The sequence below is a fragment of the Sardina pilchardus genome, chromosome 4 (assembly GCF_963854185.1).
Source record: "Sardina pilchardus chromosome 4, fSarPil1.1, whole genome shotgun sequence".
Lineage (NCBI taxonomy): Eukaryota > Metazoa > Chordata > Actinopteri > Clupeiformes > Clupeidae > Sardina > Sardina pilchardus.
In genome coordinates, this window is record NC_084997.1 from 134,470 (window position 1) to 150,642 (window position 16,173).

The 16,173-nt window shown below is 42.8% G+C and overlaps 9 non-coding genes across 9 annotated transcripts; all 9 read right to left on the minus strand.

Moving 5' to 3' along the window:
* Window positions 1-862: 862 nt before the first annotated feature.
* LOC134079417 (5S ribosomal RNA) lies at window positions 863-981 on the minus strand. Its single transcript, XR_009939049.1, has one exon. It is a non-coding gene; the product is annotated as a 5S ribosomal RNA (ribosomal RNA).
* Window positions 982-2,597: 1,616 nt separating this feature from the next.
* LOC134079418 (5S ribosomal RNA) lies at window positions 2,598-2,716 on the minus strand. Its single transcript, XR_009939050.1, has one exon. It is a non-coding gene; the product is annotated as a 5S ribosomal RNA (ribosomal RNA).
* A 1,618-nt stretch (window positions 2,717-4,334) lies between these two features.
* On the minus strand, window positions 4,335-4,453 carry LOC134079419 (5S ribosomal RNA). Its single transcript, XR_009939051.1, has one exon. It is a non-coding gene; the product is annotated as a 5S ribosomal RNA (ribosomal RNA).
* A 1,610-nt stretch (window positions 4,454-6,063) lies between these two features.
* On the minus strand, window positions 6,064-6,182 carry LOC134079420 (5S ribosomal RNA). Its single transcript, XR_009939052.1, has one exon. It is a non-coding gene; the product is annotated as a 5S ribosomal RNA (ribosomal RNA).
* Window positions 6,183-7,798: 1,616 nt separating this feature from the next.
* Window positions 7,799-7,917, minus strand: LOC134079421 (5S ribosomal RNA). Its single transcript, XR_009939053.1, has one exon. It is a non-coding gene; the product is annotated as a 5S ribosomal RNA (ribosomal RNA).
* A 1,615-nt stretch (window positions 7,918-9,532) lies between these two features.
* On the minus strand, window positions 9,533-9,651 carry LOC134079422 (5S ribosomal RNA). Its single transcript, XR_009939054.1, has one exon. It is a non-coding gene; the product is annotated as a 5S ribosomal RNA (ribosomal RNA).
* Window positions 9,652-11,267: 1,616 nt separating this feature from the next.
* On the minus strand, window positions 11,268-11,386 carry LOC134079423 (5S ribosomal RNA). The gene has a single exon (XR_009939055.1). It is a non-coding gene; the product is annotated as a 5S ribosomal RNA (ribosomal RNA).
* Window positions 11,387-13,004: 1,618 nt separating this feature from the next.
* LOC134079425 (5S ribosomal RNA) lies at window positions 13,005-13,123 on the minus strand. The gene has a single exon (XR_009939057.1). It is a non-coding gene; the product is annotated as a 5S ribosomal RNA (ribosomal RNA).
* Window positions 13,124-14,733: 1,610 nt separating this feature from the next.
* LOC134079426 (5S ribosomal RNA) lies at window positions 14,734-14,852 on the minus strand. The gene has a single exon (XR_009939058.1). It is a non-coding gene; the product is annotated as a 5S ribosomal RNA (ribosomal RNA).
* Window positions 14,853-16,173: the final 1,321 nt, after the last annotated feature.

Here is a 16,173-nt window from a genome sequence, read left to right on the forward strand (position 1 = left end):
GTGGATCCTCTTTGCTTCATCTTCGCCACGGAGAAAGAAAAAACAACTGCTCCAAATGCAGTTCTCTACTGGTGTGCTAGAGTCACTGGCAGCCAATGATCCATACATGTCCAGATGTACACTAGCGACAGAAAGCGTGGCGCTCCCTCCGGCGACGGAGACGTGAATGAGCGCTTCTCCTTAGCGCACGGTTTATATAGGCCTTATACGTAATAGTAGACACACGTCAATCGAATGCTGCATCTAATCCGACAACATAGGCTATGTAGTAGCAACTGCTGTCAAGCAAAACTTCATGAAGCACGCTGATATTAGCTTTTCATATATCAATTCGCTGTGCGTAAAAACAGGACCTTTGGTCACTCGCTCTACTTGGACATCCTGAAACGAGTAACCTACAGTTGTTCAGGAAAACACTACAATATCTGGGATGTCGAAGGCCATGCAGACTATAGGCTATTTTCCATACTCAGACAGTGTTGAAAAAATTACTTTGCAGCTCTTGGGCGAATGAACACAGCGAGACCGGGAATTGTACAACACGGTGAAAACTACATCGAAAACAAAGCTGTCACCCCAAAAAATAAGCTAAACATTCCAGATGAAAACAAGCACTAAAACTCCCCCAATCCGCCAGCTGTTTACAGTCAACTCGTGCAATTTTTTCCGACCTGTTGCTGGCTTAGCCTATATTTCCTACCTATGTATTTATTTATTTATTTATTTATGTATTTCTTTATTTTGCTTTCAAACGGAGGAAGCAAATATTCAAAGGGGTTGGAACGTCTACGTACTAGGGAGCAGGCACGCACAGACAGACAGCCTGAAAAAAAAAAAAGTTTCACTGGCTGATGGAGAGAAAAGCTTACGGCACCTGGTATTCCCAGGCGGTCTCCCATCCAAGTACTAACCAGGCCCGACGCTGCTTAGCTTCCGAGATCGGACGAGATCGGGCGTGTTCAGCGTGGTATGGCCGTAAGCGAAAGCAACCGGCCAAAGTAACCTACTTAAAGCTCCCTAACCCGGGTTGGAGACGCGTGTGTTGTGAAAGGTGAGGTACGCTACATTGTGTTCAAGAAAACAAAGGCGCATTTTCCGCGTGGAGTTCAACTTTGAAAGTGAAGAATACAACAAATGGCATTTAAAACTTGGTAACATTTCCAATAACTGTTCCTTCTTTATCCTAAAAACGATGGGTACTGACAGAAGAGTTTGGTTAGGCAAGTGCACATACTTTACTCACAGTACAACATACATAGGGCAGCTTTATCTCTGATTAAAACGCTCACAGATTTGTTTAGAAGCTAAATAAATTGTAATGGTGACATAGCATGTCAAAAACCACTTGGTGTGTACACCATTTGAAACTACCACAAGTAAATTAGAAAATGTCACTGGAGTAAAAAAAAGCTCAGCTTTTCAAACAAAGATGATACTCAAAGCTAAGGAGAGAAATCAGTGTCTGGCCATGCATGAGAATATAAAACCACTAAGTATTTGATGGGATATAAAAAAAAAAAAATCTGTTTTTCTAAGCAGAGCGAAAACACAGGGGACGTTTCATTGGAGAGAACAGCCCTAATTTACAATTCATAAAATATGAGCTTCGTTTTAGAAACTTAGCCTCTCAATGAAAACAACGTACACATACCGGTCGGGATGCGGACGCTCCGAGTTGGGTCTCTGGCCAGTTAGGACTGCGCATTCAGGTCATGTGTTGTAAAGAGGGTTGTTTCGTGGATCCTCTTTGCTTCATCTTCGCCACGGAGAAAGAAAAAACAACTGCTCCAAATGCAGTTCTCTACTGGTGTGCTAGAGTCACTGGCAGCCAATGATCCATACATGTCCAGATGTACACTAGCGACAGAAAGCGTGGCGCTCCCTCCGGCGACGGAGACGTGAATGAGCGCTTCTCCTTAGCGCACGGTTTATATAGGCCTTATACGTAATAGTAGACACACGTCAATCGAATGCTGCATCTAATCCGACAACATAGGCTATGTAGTAGCAACTGCTGTCAAGCAAAACTTCATGAAGCACGCTGATATTAGCTTTTCATATATCAATTCGCTGTGCGTAAAAACAGGACCTTTGGTCACTCGCTCTACTTGGACATCCTGAAACGAGTAACCTACAGTTGTTCAGGAAAACACTACAATATCTGGGATGTCGAAGGCCATGCAGACTATAGGCTATTTTCCATACTCAGACAGTGTTGAAAAAATTACTTTGCAGCTCTTGGGCGAATGAACACAGCGAGACCGGGAATTGTACAACACGGTGAAAACTACATCGAAAACAAAGCTGTCACCCCAAAAAATAAGCTAAACATTCCAGATGAAAACAAGCACTAAAACTCCCCCAATCCGCCAGCTGTTTACAGTCAACTCGTGCAATTTTTTCCGACCTGTTGCTGGCTTAGCCTATATTTCCTACCTATGTATTTATTTATTTATTTATTTATGTATTTCTTTATTTTGCTTTCAAACGGAGGAAGCAAATATTCAAAGGGGTTGGAACGTCTACGTACTAGGGAGCAGGCACGCACAGACAGACAGCCTGAAAAAAAAAAAGTTTCACTGGCTGATGGAGAGAAAAGCTTACGGCACCTGGTATTCCCAGGCGGTCTCCCATCCAAGTACTAACCAGGCCCGACGCTGCTTAGCTTCCGAGATCGGACGAGATCGGGCGTGTTCAGCGTGGTATGGCCGTAAGCGAAAGCAACCGGCCAAAGTAACCTACTTAAAGCTCCCTAACCCGGGTTGGAGACGCGTGTGTTGTGAAAGGTGAGGTACGCTACATTGTGTTCAAGAAAACAAAGGCGCATTTTCCGCGTGGAGTTCAACTTTGAAAGTGAAGAATACAACAAATGGCATTTAAAACTTGGTAACATTTCCAATAACTGTTCCTTCTTTATCCTAAAAACGATGGGTACTGACAGAAGAGTTTGGTTAGGCAAGTGCACATACTTTACTCACAGTACAACATACATAGGGCAGCTTTATCTCTGATTAAAACGCTCACAGATTTGTTTAGAAGCTAAATAAATTGTAATGGTGACATAGCATGGCAAAAACCACTTGGTGTGTACACCATTTGAAACTACCACAAGTAAATTAGAAAATGTCACTGGAGTAAAAAAAAGCTCAGCTTTTCAAACAAAGATGATACTCAAAGCTAAGGAGAGAAATCAGTGTCTGGCCATGCATGAGAATATAAAACCACTAAGTATTTGATGGGATTTAAAAAAAAAAAAAATCCGTTTTTCTAAGCAGAGCGAAAACACAGGAGACGTTTCATTGGAGAGAACAGCCCTAATTTACAATTCATAAAATATGAGCTTCGTTTTAGAAACTTAGCCTCTCAATGAAAACAACGTACACATACCGGTCGGGATGCGGACGCTCCGAGTTGGGTCTCTGGCCAGTTAGGACTGCGCATTCAGGTCATGTGTTGTAAAGAGGGTTGTTTCGTGGATCCTCTTTGCTTCATCTTCGCCACGGAGAAAGAAAAAACAACTGCTCCAAATGCAGTTCTCTACTGGTGTGCTAGAGTCACTGGCAGCCAATGATCCATACATGTCCAGATGTACACTAGCGACAGAAAGCGTGGCGCTCCCTCCGGCGACGGAGACGTGAATGAGCGCTTCTCCTTAGCGCACGGTTTATATAGGCCTTATAGGTAATAGTAGACACACGTCAATCGAATGCTGCATCTAATCCGACAACATAGGCTATGTAGTAGCAACTGCTGTCAAGCAAAACTTCATGAAGCACGCTGATATTAGCTTTTCATATATCAATTCGCTGTGCGTAAAAACAGGACCTTTGGTCACTCGCTCTACTTGGACATCCTGAAACGAGTAACCTACAGTTGTTCAGGAAAACACTACAATATCTGGGATGTCGAAGGCCATGCAGACTATAGGCTATTTTCCATACTCAGACAGTGTTGAAAAAATTACTTTGCAGCTCTTGGGCGAATGAACACAGCGAGACCGGGAATTGTACAACACGGTGAAAACTACATCGAAAACAAAGCTGTCACCCCAAAAAATAAGCTAAACATTCCAGATGAAAACAAGCACTAAAACTCCCCCAATCCGCCAGCTGTTTACAGTCAACTCGTGCAATTTTTTCCGACCTGTTGCTGGCTTAGCCTATATTTCCTACCTATGTATTTATTTATTTATTTATTTATGTATTTCTTTATTTTGCTTTCAAACGGAGGAAGCAAATATTCAAAGGGGTTGGAACGTCTACGTACTAGGGAGCAGGCACGCACAGACAGACAGCCTGAAAAAAAAAAAAGTTTCACTGGCTGATGGAGAGAAAAGCTTACGGCACCTGGTATTCCCAGGCGGTCTCCCATCCAAGTACTAACCAGGCCCGACGCTGCTTAGCTTCCGAGATCGGACGAGATCGGGCGTGTTCAGCGTGGTATGGCCGTAAGCGAAAGCAACCGGCCAAAGTAACCTACTTAAAGCTCCCTAACCCGGGTTGGAGACGCGTGTGTTGTGAAAGGTGAGGTACGCTACATTGTGTTCAAGAAAACAAAGGCGCATTTTCCGCGTGGAGTTCAACTTTGAAAGTGAAGAATACAACAAATGGCATTTAAAACTTGGTAACATTTCCAATAACTGTTCCTTCTTTATCCTAAAAACGATGGGTACTGACAGAAGAGTTTGGTTAGGCAAGTGCACATACTTTACTCACAGTACAACATACATAGGGCAGCTTTATCTCTGATTAAAACGCTCACAGATTTGTTTAGAAGCTAAATAAATTGTAATGGTGACATAGCATGTCAAAAACCACTTGGTGTGTACACCATTTGAAACTACCACAAGTAAATTAGAAAATGTCACTGGAGTAAAAAAAAGCTCAGCTTTTCAAACAAAGATGATACTCAAAGCTAAGGAGAGAAATCAGTGTCTGGCCATGCATGAGAATATAAAACCACTAAGTATTTGATGGGATATAAAAAAAAAAAAATCTGTTTTTCTAAGCAGAGCGAAAACACAGGGGACGTTTCATTGGAGAGAACAGCCCTAATTTACAATTCATAAAATATGAGCTTCGTTTTAGAAACTTAGCCTCTCAATGAAAACAACGTACACATACCGGTCGGGATGCGGACGCTCCGAGTTGGGTCTCTGGCCAGTTAGGACTGCGCATTCAGGTCATGTGTTGTAAAGAGGGTTGTTTCGTGGATCCTCTTTGCTTCATCTTCGCCACGGAGAAAGAAAAAACAACTGCTCCAAATGCAGTTCTCTACTGGTGTGCTCGAGTCACTGGCAGCCAATGATCCATACATGTCCAGATGTACACTAGCGACAGAAAGCGTGGCGCTCCCTCCGGCGACGGAGACGTGAATGAGCGCTTCTCCTTAGCGCACGGTTTATATAGGCCTTATACGTAATAGTAGACACACGTCAATCGAATGCTGCATCTAATCCGACAACATAGGCTATGTAGTAGCAACTGCTGTCAAGCAAAACTTCATGAAGCACGCTGATATTAGCTTTTCATATATCAATTCGCTGTGCGTAAAAACAGGACCTTTGGTCACTCGCTCTACTTGGACATCCTGAAACGAGTAACCTACAGTTGTTCAGGAAAACACTACAATATCTGGGATGTCGAAGGCCATGCAGACTATAGGCTATTTTCCATACTCAGACAGTGTTGAAAAAATTACTTTGCAGCTCTTGGGCGAATGCGAGACCGGGAATTGTACAACACGGTGAAAACTACATCGAAAACAAAGCTGTCACCCCAAAAAATAAGCTAAACATTCCAGATGAAAACAAGCACTAAAACTCCCCCAATCCGCCAGCTGTTTACAGTCAACTCGTGCAATTTTTTCCGACCTGTTGCTGGCTTAGCCTATATTTCCTACCTATGTATTTATTTATTTATTTATTTATGTATTTCTTTATTTTGCTTTCAAACGGAGGAAGCAAATATTCAAAGGGGTTGGAACGTCTACGTACTAGGGAGCAGGCACGCACAGACAGACAGCCTGAAAAAAAAAAAAGTTTCACTGGCTGATGGAGAGAAAAGCTTACGGCACCTGGTATTCCCAGGCGGTCTCCCATCCAAGTACTAACCAGGCCCGACGCTGCTTAGCTTCCGAGATCGGACGAGATCGGGCGTGTTCAGCGTGGTATGGCCGTAAGCGAAAGCAACCGGCCAAAGTAACCTACTTAAAGCTCCCTAACCCGGGTTGGAGACGCGTGTGTTGTGAAAGGTGAGGTACGCTACATTGTGTTCAAGAAAACAAAGGCGCATTTTCCGCGTGGAGTTCAACTTTGAAAGTGAAGAATACAACAAATGGCATTTAAAACTTGGTAACATTTCCAATAACTGTTCCTTCTTTATCCTAAAAACGATGGGTACTGACAGAAGAGTTTGGTTAGGCAAGTGCACATACTTTACTCACAGTACAACATACATAGGGCAGCTTTATCTCTGATTAAAACGCTCACAGATTTGTTTAGAAGCTAAATAAATTGTAATGGTGACATAGCATGTCAAAAACCACTTGGTGTGTACACCATTTGAAACTACCACAAGTAAATTAGAAAATGTCACTGGAGTAAAAAAAAGCTCAGCTTTTCAAACAAAGATGATACTCAAAGCTAAGGAGAGAAATCAGTGTCTGGCCATGCATGAGAATATAAAACCACTAAGTATTTGATGGGATATAAAAAAAAAAAATCTGTTTTTCTAAGCAGAGCGAAAACACAGGGGACGTTTCATTGGAGAGAACAGCCCTAATTTACAATTCATAAAATATGAGCTTCGTTTTAGAAACTTAGCCTCTCAATGAAAACAACGTACACATACCGGTCGGGATGCGGACGCTCCGAGTTGGGTCTCTGGCCAGTTAGGACTGCGCATTCAGGTCATGTGTTGTAAAGAGGGTTGTTTCGTGGATCCTCTTTGCTTCATCTTCGCCACGGAGAAAGAAAAAACAACTGCTCCAAATGCAGTTCTCTACTGGTGTGCTAGAGTCACTGGCAGCCAATGATCCATACATGTCCAGATGTACACTAGCGACAGAAAGCGTGGCGCTCCCTCCGGCGACGGAGACGTGAATGAGCGCTTCTCCTTAGCGCACGGTTTATATAGGCCTTATACGTAATAGTAGACACACGTCAATCGAATGCTGCATCTAATCCGACAACATAGGCTATGTAGTAGCAACTGCTGTCAAGCAAAACTTCATGAAGCACGCTGATATTAGCTTTTCATATATCAATTCGCTGTGCGTAAAAACAGGACCTTTGGTCACTCGCTCTACTTGGACATCCTGAAACGAGTAACCTACAGTTGTTCAGGAAAACACTACAATATCTGGGATGTCGAAGGCCATGCAGACTATAGGCTATTTTCCATACTCAGACAGTGTTGAAAAAATTACTTTGCAGCTCTTGGGCGAATGAACACAGCGAGACCGGGAATTGTACAACACGGTGAAAACTACATCGAAAACAAAGCTGTCACCCCAAAAAATAAGCTAAACATTCCAGATGAAAACAAGCACTAAAACTCCCCCAATCCGCCAGCTGTTTACAGTCAACTCGTGCAATTTTTTCCGACCTGTTGCTGGCTTAGCCTATATTTCCTACCTATGTATTTATTTATTTATTTATTTATGTATTTCTTTATTTTGCTTTCAAACGGAGGAAGCAAATATTCAAAGGGGTTGGAACGTCTACGTACTAGGGAGCAGGCACGCACAGACAGACAGCCTGAAAAAAAAAAAAGTTTCACTGGCTGATGGAGAGAAAAGCTTACGGCACCTGGTATTCCCAGGCGGTCTCCCATCCAAGTACTAACCAGGCCCGACGCTGCTTAGCTTCCGAGATCGGACGAGATCGGGCGTGTTCAGCGTGGTATGGCCGTAAGCGAAAGCAACCGGCCAAAGTAACCTACTTAAAGCTCCCTAACCCGGGTTGGAGACGCGTGTGTTGTGAAAGGTGAGGTACGCTACATTGTGTTCAAGAAAACAAAGGCGCATTTTCCGCGTGGAGTTCAACTTTGAAAGTGAAGAATACAACAAATGGCATTTAAAACTTGGTAACATTTCCAATAACTGTTCCTTCTTTATCCTAAAAACGATGGGTACTGACAGAAGAGTTTGGTTAGGCAAGTGCACATACTTTACTCACAGTACAACATACATAGGGCAGCTTTATCTCTGATTAAAACGCTCACAGATTTGTTTAGAAGCTAAATAAATTGTAATGGTGACATAGCATGTCAAAAACCACTTGGTGTGTACACCATTTGAAACTACCACAAGTAAATTAGAAATGTCACTGGAGTAAAAAAAAGCTCAGCTTTTCAAACAAAGATGATACTCAAAGCTAAGGAGAGAAATCAGTGTCTGGCCATGCATGAGAATATAAAACCACTAAGTATTTGATGGGATATAAAAAAAAAAAATCTGTTTTTCTAAGCAGAGCGAAAACACAGGGGACGTTTCATTGGAGAGAACAGCCCTAATTTACAATTCATAAAATATGAGCTTCGTTTTAGAAACTTAGCCTCTCAATGAAAACAACGTACACATACCGGTCGGGATGCGGACGCTCCGAGTTGGGTCTCTGGCCAGTTAGGACTGCGCATTCAGGTCATGTGTTGTAAAGAGGGTTGTTTCGTGGATCCTCTTTGCTTCATCTTCGCCACGGAGAAAGAAAAAACAACTGCTCCAAATGCAGTTCTCTACTGGTGTGCTAGAGTCACTGGCAGCCAATGATCCATACATGTCCAGATGTACACTAGCGACAGAAAGCGTGGCGCTCCCTCCGGCGACGGAGACGTGAATGAGCGCTTCTCCTTAGCGCACGGTTTATATAGGCCTTATACGTAATAGTAGACACACGTCAATCGAATGCTGCATCTAATCCGACAACATAGGCTATGTAGTAGCAACTGCTGTCAAGCAAAACTTCATGAAGCACGCTGATATTAGCTTTTCATATATCAATTCGCTGTGCGTAAAAACAGGACCTTTGGTCACTCGCTCTACTTGGACATCCTGAAACGAGTAACCTACAGTTGTTCAGGAAAACACTACAATATCTGGGATGTCGAAGGCCATGCAGACTATAGGCTATTTTCCATACTCAGACAGTGTTGAAAAAATTACTTTGCAGCTCTTGGGCGAATGAACACAGCGAGACCGGGAATTGTACAACACGGTGAAAACTACATCGAAAACAAAGCTGTCACCCCAAAAAATAAGCTAAACATTCCAGATGAAAACAAGCACTAAAACTCCCCCAATCCGCCAGCTGTTTACAGTCAACTCGTGCAATTTTTTCCGACCTGTTGCTGGCTTAGCCTATATTTCCTACCTATGTATTTATTTATTTATTTATTTATGTATTTCTTTATTTTGCTTTCAAACGGAGGAAGCAAATATTCAAAGGGGTTGGAACGTCTACGTACTAGGGAGCAGGCACGCACAGACAGACAGCCTGAAAAAAAAAAAAGTTTCACTGGCTGATGGAGAGAAAAGCTTACGGCACCTGGTATTCCCAGGCGGTCTCCCATCCAAGTACTAACCAGGCCCGACGCTGCTTAGCTTCCGAGATCGGACGAGATCGGGCGTGTTCAGCGTGGTATGGCCGTAAGCGAAAGCAACCGGCCAAAGTAACCTACTTAAAGCTCCCTAACCCGGGTTGGAGACGCGTGTGTTGTGAAAGGTGAGGTACGCTACATTGTGTTCAAGAAAACAAAGGCGCATTTTCCGCGTGGAGTTCAACTTTGAAAGTGAAGAATACAACAAATGGCATTTAAAACTTGGTAACATTTCCAATAACTGTTCCTTCTTTATCCTAAAAACGATGGGTACTGACAGAAGAGTTTGGTTAGGCAAGTGCACATACTTTACTCACAGTACAACATACATAGGGCAGCTTTATCTCTGATTAAAACGCTCACAGATTTGTTTAGAAGCTAAATAAATTGTAATGGTGACATAGCATGTCAAAAACCACTTGGTGTGTACACCATTTGAAACTACCACAAGTAAATTAGAAAATGTCACTGGAGTAAAAAAAAGCTCAGCTTTTCAAACAAAGATGATACTCAAAGCTAAGGAGAGAAATCAGTGTCTGGCCATGCATGAGAATATAAAACCACTAAGTATTTGATGGGATATAAAAAAAAAAAAATCTGTTTTTCTAAGCAGAGCGAAAACACAGGGGACGTTTCATTGGAGAGAACAGCCCTAATTTACAATTCATAAAATATGAGCTTCGTTTTAGAAACTTAGCCTCTCAATGAAAACAACGTACACATACCGGTCGGGATGCGGACGCTCCGAGTTGGGTCTCTGGCCAGTTAGGACTGCGCATTCAGGTCATGTGTTGTAAAGAGGGTTGTTTCGTGGATCCTCTTTGCTTCATCTTCGCCACGGAGAAAGAAAAAACAACTGCTCCAAATGCAGTTCTCTACTGGTGTGCTAGAGTCACTGGCAGCCAATGATCCATACATGTCCAGATGTACACTAGCGACAGAAAGCGTGGCGCTCCCTCCGGCGACGGAGACGTGAATGAGCGCTTCTCCTTAGCGCACGGTTTATATAGGCCTTATACGTAATAGTAGACACACGTCAATCGAATGCTGCATCTAATCCGACAACATAGGCTATGTAGTAGCAACTGCTGTCAAGCAAAACTTCATGAAGCACGCTGATATTAGCTTTTCATATATCAATTCGCTGTGCGTAAAAACAGGACCTTTGGTCACTCGCTCTACTTGGACATCCTGAAACGAGTAACCTACAGTTGTTCAGGAAAACACTACAATATCTGGGATGTCGAAGGCCATGCAGACTATAGGCTATTTTCCATACTCAGACAGTGTTGAAAAAATTACTTTGCAGCTCTTGGGCGAATGAACACAGCGAGACCGGGAATTGTACAACACGGTGAAAACTACATCGAAAACAAAGCTGTCACCCCAAAAAATAAGCTAAACATTCCAGATGAAAACAAGCACTAAAACTCCCCCAATCCGCCAGCTGTTTACAGTCAACTCGTGCAATTTTTTCCGACCTGTTGCTGGCTTAGCCTATATTTCCTACCTATGTATTTATTTATTTATTTATTTATGTATTTCTTTATTTTGCTTTCAAACGGAGGAAGCAAATATTCAAAGGGGTTGGAACGTCTACGTACTAGGGAGCAGGCACGCACAGACAGACAGCCTGAAAAAAAAAAAGTTTCACTGGCTGATGGAGAGAAAAGCTTACGGCACCTGGTATTCCCAGGCGGTCTCCCATCCAAGTACTAACCAGGCCCGACGCTGCTTAGCTTCCGAGATCGGACGAGATCGGGCGTGTTCAGCGTGGTATGGCCGTAAGCGAAAGCAACCGGCCAAAGTAACCTACTTAAAGCTCCCTAACCCGGGTTGGAGACGCGTGTGTTGTGAAAGGTGAGGTACGCTACATTGTGTTCAAGAAAACAAAGGCGCATTTTCCGCGTGGAGTTCAACTTTGAAAGTGAAGAATACAACAAATGGCATTTAAAACTTGGTAACATTTCCAATAACTGTTCCTTCTTTATCCTAAAAACGATGGGTACTGACAGAAGAGTTTGGTTAGGCAAGTGCACATACTTTACTCACAGTACAACATACATAGGGCAGCTTTATCTCTGATTAAAACGCTCACAGATTTGTTTAGAAGCTAAATAAATTGTAATGGTGACATAGCATGGCAAAAACCACTTGGTGTGTACACCATTTGAAACTACCACAAGTAAATTAGAAAATGTCACTGGAGTAAAAAAAAGCTCAGCTTTTCAAACAAAGATGATACTCAAAGCTAAGGAGAGAAATCAGTGTCTGGCCATGCATGAGAATATAAAACCACTAAGTATTTGATGGGATTTAAAAAAAAAAAAAATCCGTTTTTCTAAGCAGAGCGAAAACACAGGAGACGTTTCATTGGAGAGAACAGCCCTAATTTACAATTCATAAAATATGAGCTTCGTTTTAGAAACTTAGCCTCTCAATGAAAACAACGTACACATACCGGTCGGGATGCGGACGCTCCGAGTTGGGTCTCTGGCCAGTTAGGACTGCGCATTCAGGTCATGTGTTGTAAAGAGGGTTGTTTCGTGGATCCTCTTTGCTTCATCTTCGCCACGGAGAAAGAAAAAACAACTGCTCCAAATGCAGTTCTCTACTGGTGTGCTAGAGTCACTGGCAGCCAATGATCCATACATGTCCAGATGTACACTAGCGACAGAAAGCGTGGCGCTCCCTCCGGCGACGGAGACGTGAATGAGCGCTTCTCCTTAGCGCACGGTTTATATAGGCCTTATAGGTAATAGTAGACACACGTCAATCGAATGCTGCATCTAATCCGACAACATAGGCTATGTAGTAGCAACTGCTGTCAAGCAAAACTTCATGAAGCACGCTGATATTAGCTTTTCATATATCAATTCGCTGTGCGTAAAAACAGGACCTTTGGTCACTCGCTCTACTTGGACATCCTGAAACGAGTAACCTACAGTTGTTCAGGAAAACACTACAATATCTGGGATGTCGAAGGCCATGCAGACTATAGGCTATTTTCCATACTCAGACAGTGTTGAAAAAATTACTTTGCAGCTCTTGGGCGAATGAACACAGCGAGACCGGGAATTGTACAACACGGTGAAAACTACATCGAAAACAAAGCTGTCACCCCAAAAAATAAGCTAAACATTCCAGATGAAAACAAGCACTAAAACTCCCCCAATCCGCCAGCTGTTTACAGTCAACTCGTGCAATTTTTTCCGACCTGTTGCTGGCTTAGCCTATATTTCCTACCTATGTATTTATTTATTTATTTATTTATGTATTTCTTTATTTTGCTTTCAAACGGAGGAAGCAAATATTCAAAGGGGTTGGAACGTCTACGTACTAGGGAGCAGGCACGCACAGACAGACAGCCTGAAAAAAAAAAAAGTTTCACTGGCTGATGGAGAGAAAAGCTTACGGCACCTGGTATTCCCAGGCGGTCTCCCATCCAAGTACTAACCAGGCCCGACGCTGCTTAGCTTCCGAGATCGGACGAGATCGGGCGTGTTCAGCGTGGTATGGCCGTAAGCGAAAGCAACCGGCCAAAGTAACCTACTTAAAGCTCCCTAACCCGGGTTGGAGACGCGTGTGTTGTGAAAGGTGAGGTACGCTACATTGTGTTCAAGAAAACAAAGGCGCATTTTCCGCGTGGAGTTCAACTTTGAAAGTGAAGAATACAACAAATGGCATTTAAAACTTGGTAACATTTCCAATAACTGTTCCTTCTTTATCCTAAAAACGATGGGTACTGACAGAAGAGTTTGGTTAGGCAAGTGCACATACTTTACTCACAGTACAACATACATAGGGCAGCTTTATCTCTGATTAAAACGCTCACAGATTTGTTTAGAAGCTAAATAAATTGTAATGGTGACATAGCATGTCAAAAACCACTTGGTGTGTACACCATTTGAAACTACCACAAGTAAATTAGAAAATGTCACTGGAGTAAAAAAAAGCTCAGCTTTTCAAACAAAGATGATACTCAAAGCTAAGGAGAGAAATCAGTGTCTGGCCATGCATGAGAATATAAAACCACTAAGTATTTGATGGGATATAAAAAAAAAAAAATCTGTTTTTCTAAGCAGAGCGAAAACACAGGGGACGTTTCATTGGAGAGAACAGCCCTAATTTACAATTCATAAAATATGAGCTTCGTTTTAGAAACTTAGCCTCTCAATGAAAACAACGTACACATACCGGTCGGGATGCGGACGCTCCGAGTTGGGTCTCTGGCCAGTTAGGACTGCGCATTCAGGTCATGTGTTGTAAAGAGGGTTGTTTCGTGGATCCTCTTTGCTTCATCTTCGCCACGGAGAAAGAAAAAACAACTGCTCCAAATGCAGTTCTCTACTGGTGTGCTCGAGTCACTGGCAGCCAATGATCCATACATGTCCAGATGTACACTAGCGACAGAAAGCGTGGCGCTCCCTCCGGCGACGGAGACGTGAATGAGCGCTTCTCCTTAGCGCACGGTTTATATAGGCCTTATACGTAATAGTAGACACACGTCAATCGAATGCTGCATCTAATCCGACAACATAGGCTATGTAGTAGCAACTGCTGTCAAGCAAAACTTCATGAAGCACGCTGATATTAGCTTTTCATATATCAATTCGCTGTGCGTAAAAACAGGACCTTTGGTCACTCGCTCTACTTGGACATCCTGAAACGAGTAACCTACAGTTGTTCAGGAAAACACTACAATATCTGGGATGTCGAAGGCCATGCAGACTATAGGCTATTTTCCATACTCAGACAGTGTTGAAAAAATTACTTTGCAGCTCTTGGGCGAATGCGAGACCGGGAATTGTACAACACGGTGAAAACTACATCGAAAACAAAGCTGTCACCCCAAAAAATAAGCTAAACATTCCAGATGAAAACAAGCACTAAAACTCCCCCAATCCGCCAGCTGTTTACAGTCAACTCGTGCAATTTTTTCCGACCTGTTGCTGGCTTAGCCTATATTTCCTACCTATGTATTTATTTATTTATTTATTTATGTATTTCTTTATTTTGCTTTCAAACGGAGGAAGCAAATATTCAAAGGGGTTGGAACGTCTACGTACTAGGGAGCAGGCACGCACAGACAGACAGCCTGAAAAAAAAAAAAGTTTCACTGGCTGATGGAGAGAAAAGCTTACGGCACCTGGTATTCCCAGGCGGTCTCCCATCCAAGTACTAACCAGGCCCGACGCTGCTTAGCTTCCGAGATCGGACGAGATCGGGCGTGTTCAGCGTGGTATGGCCGTAAGCGAAAGCAACCGGCCAAAGTAACCTACTTAAAGCTCCCTAACCCGGGTTGGAGACGCGTGTGTTGTGAAAGGTGAGGTACGCTACATTGTGTTCAAGAAAACAAAGGCGCATTTTCCGCGTGGAGTTCAACTTTGAAAGTGAAGAATACAACAAATGGCATTTAAAACTTGGTAACATTTCCAATAACTGTTCCTTCTTTATCCTAAAAACGATGGGTACTGACAGAAGAGTTTGGTTAGGCAAGTGCACATACTTTACTCACAGTACAACATACATAGGGCAGCTTTATCTCTGATTAAAACGCTCACAGATTTGTTTAGAAGCTAAATAAATTGTAATGGTGACATAGCATGTCAAAAACCACTTGGTGTGTACACCATTTGAAACTACCACAAGTAAATTAGAAAATGTCACTGGAGTAAAAAAAAGCTCAGCTTTTCAAACAAAGATGATACTCAAAGCTAAGGAGAGAAATCAGTGTCTGGCCATGCATGAGAATATAAAACCACTAAGTATTTGATGGGATATAAAAAAAAAAAATCTGTTTTTCTAAGCAGAGCGAAAACACAGGGGACGTTTCATTGGAGAGAACAGCCCTAATTTACAATTCATAAAATATGAGCTTCGTTTTAGAAACTTAGCCTCTCAATGAAAACAACGTACACATACCGGTCGGGATGCGGACGCTCCGAGTTGGGTCTCTGGCCAGTTAGGACTGCGCATTCAGGTCATGTGTTGTAAAGAGGGTTGTTTCGTGGATCCTCTTTGCTTCATCTTCGCCACGGAGAAAGAAAAAACAACTGCTCCAAATGCAGTTCTCTACTGGTGTGCTAGAGTCACTGGCAGCCAATGATCCATACATGTCCAGATGTACACTAGCGACAGAAAGCGTGGCGCTCCCTCCGGCGACGGAGACGTGAATGAGCGCTTCTCCTTAGCGCACGGTTTATATAGGCCTTATACGTAATAGTAGACACACGTCAATCGAATGCTGCATCTAATCCGACAACATAGGCTATGTAGTAGCAACTGCTGTCAAGCAAAACTTCATGAAGCACGCTGATATTAGCTTTTCATATATCAATTCGCTGTGCGTAAAAACAGGACCTTTGGTCACTCGCTCTACTTGGACATCCTGAAACGAGTAACCTACAGTTGTTCAGGAAAACACTACAATATCTGGGATGTCGAAGGCCATGCAGACTATAGGCTATTTTCCATACTCAGACAGTGTTGAAAAAATTACTTTGCAGCTCTTGGGCGAATGAACACAGCGAGACCGGGAATTGTACAACACGGTGAAAACTACATCGAAAACAAA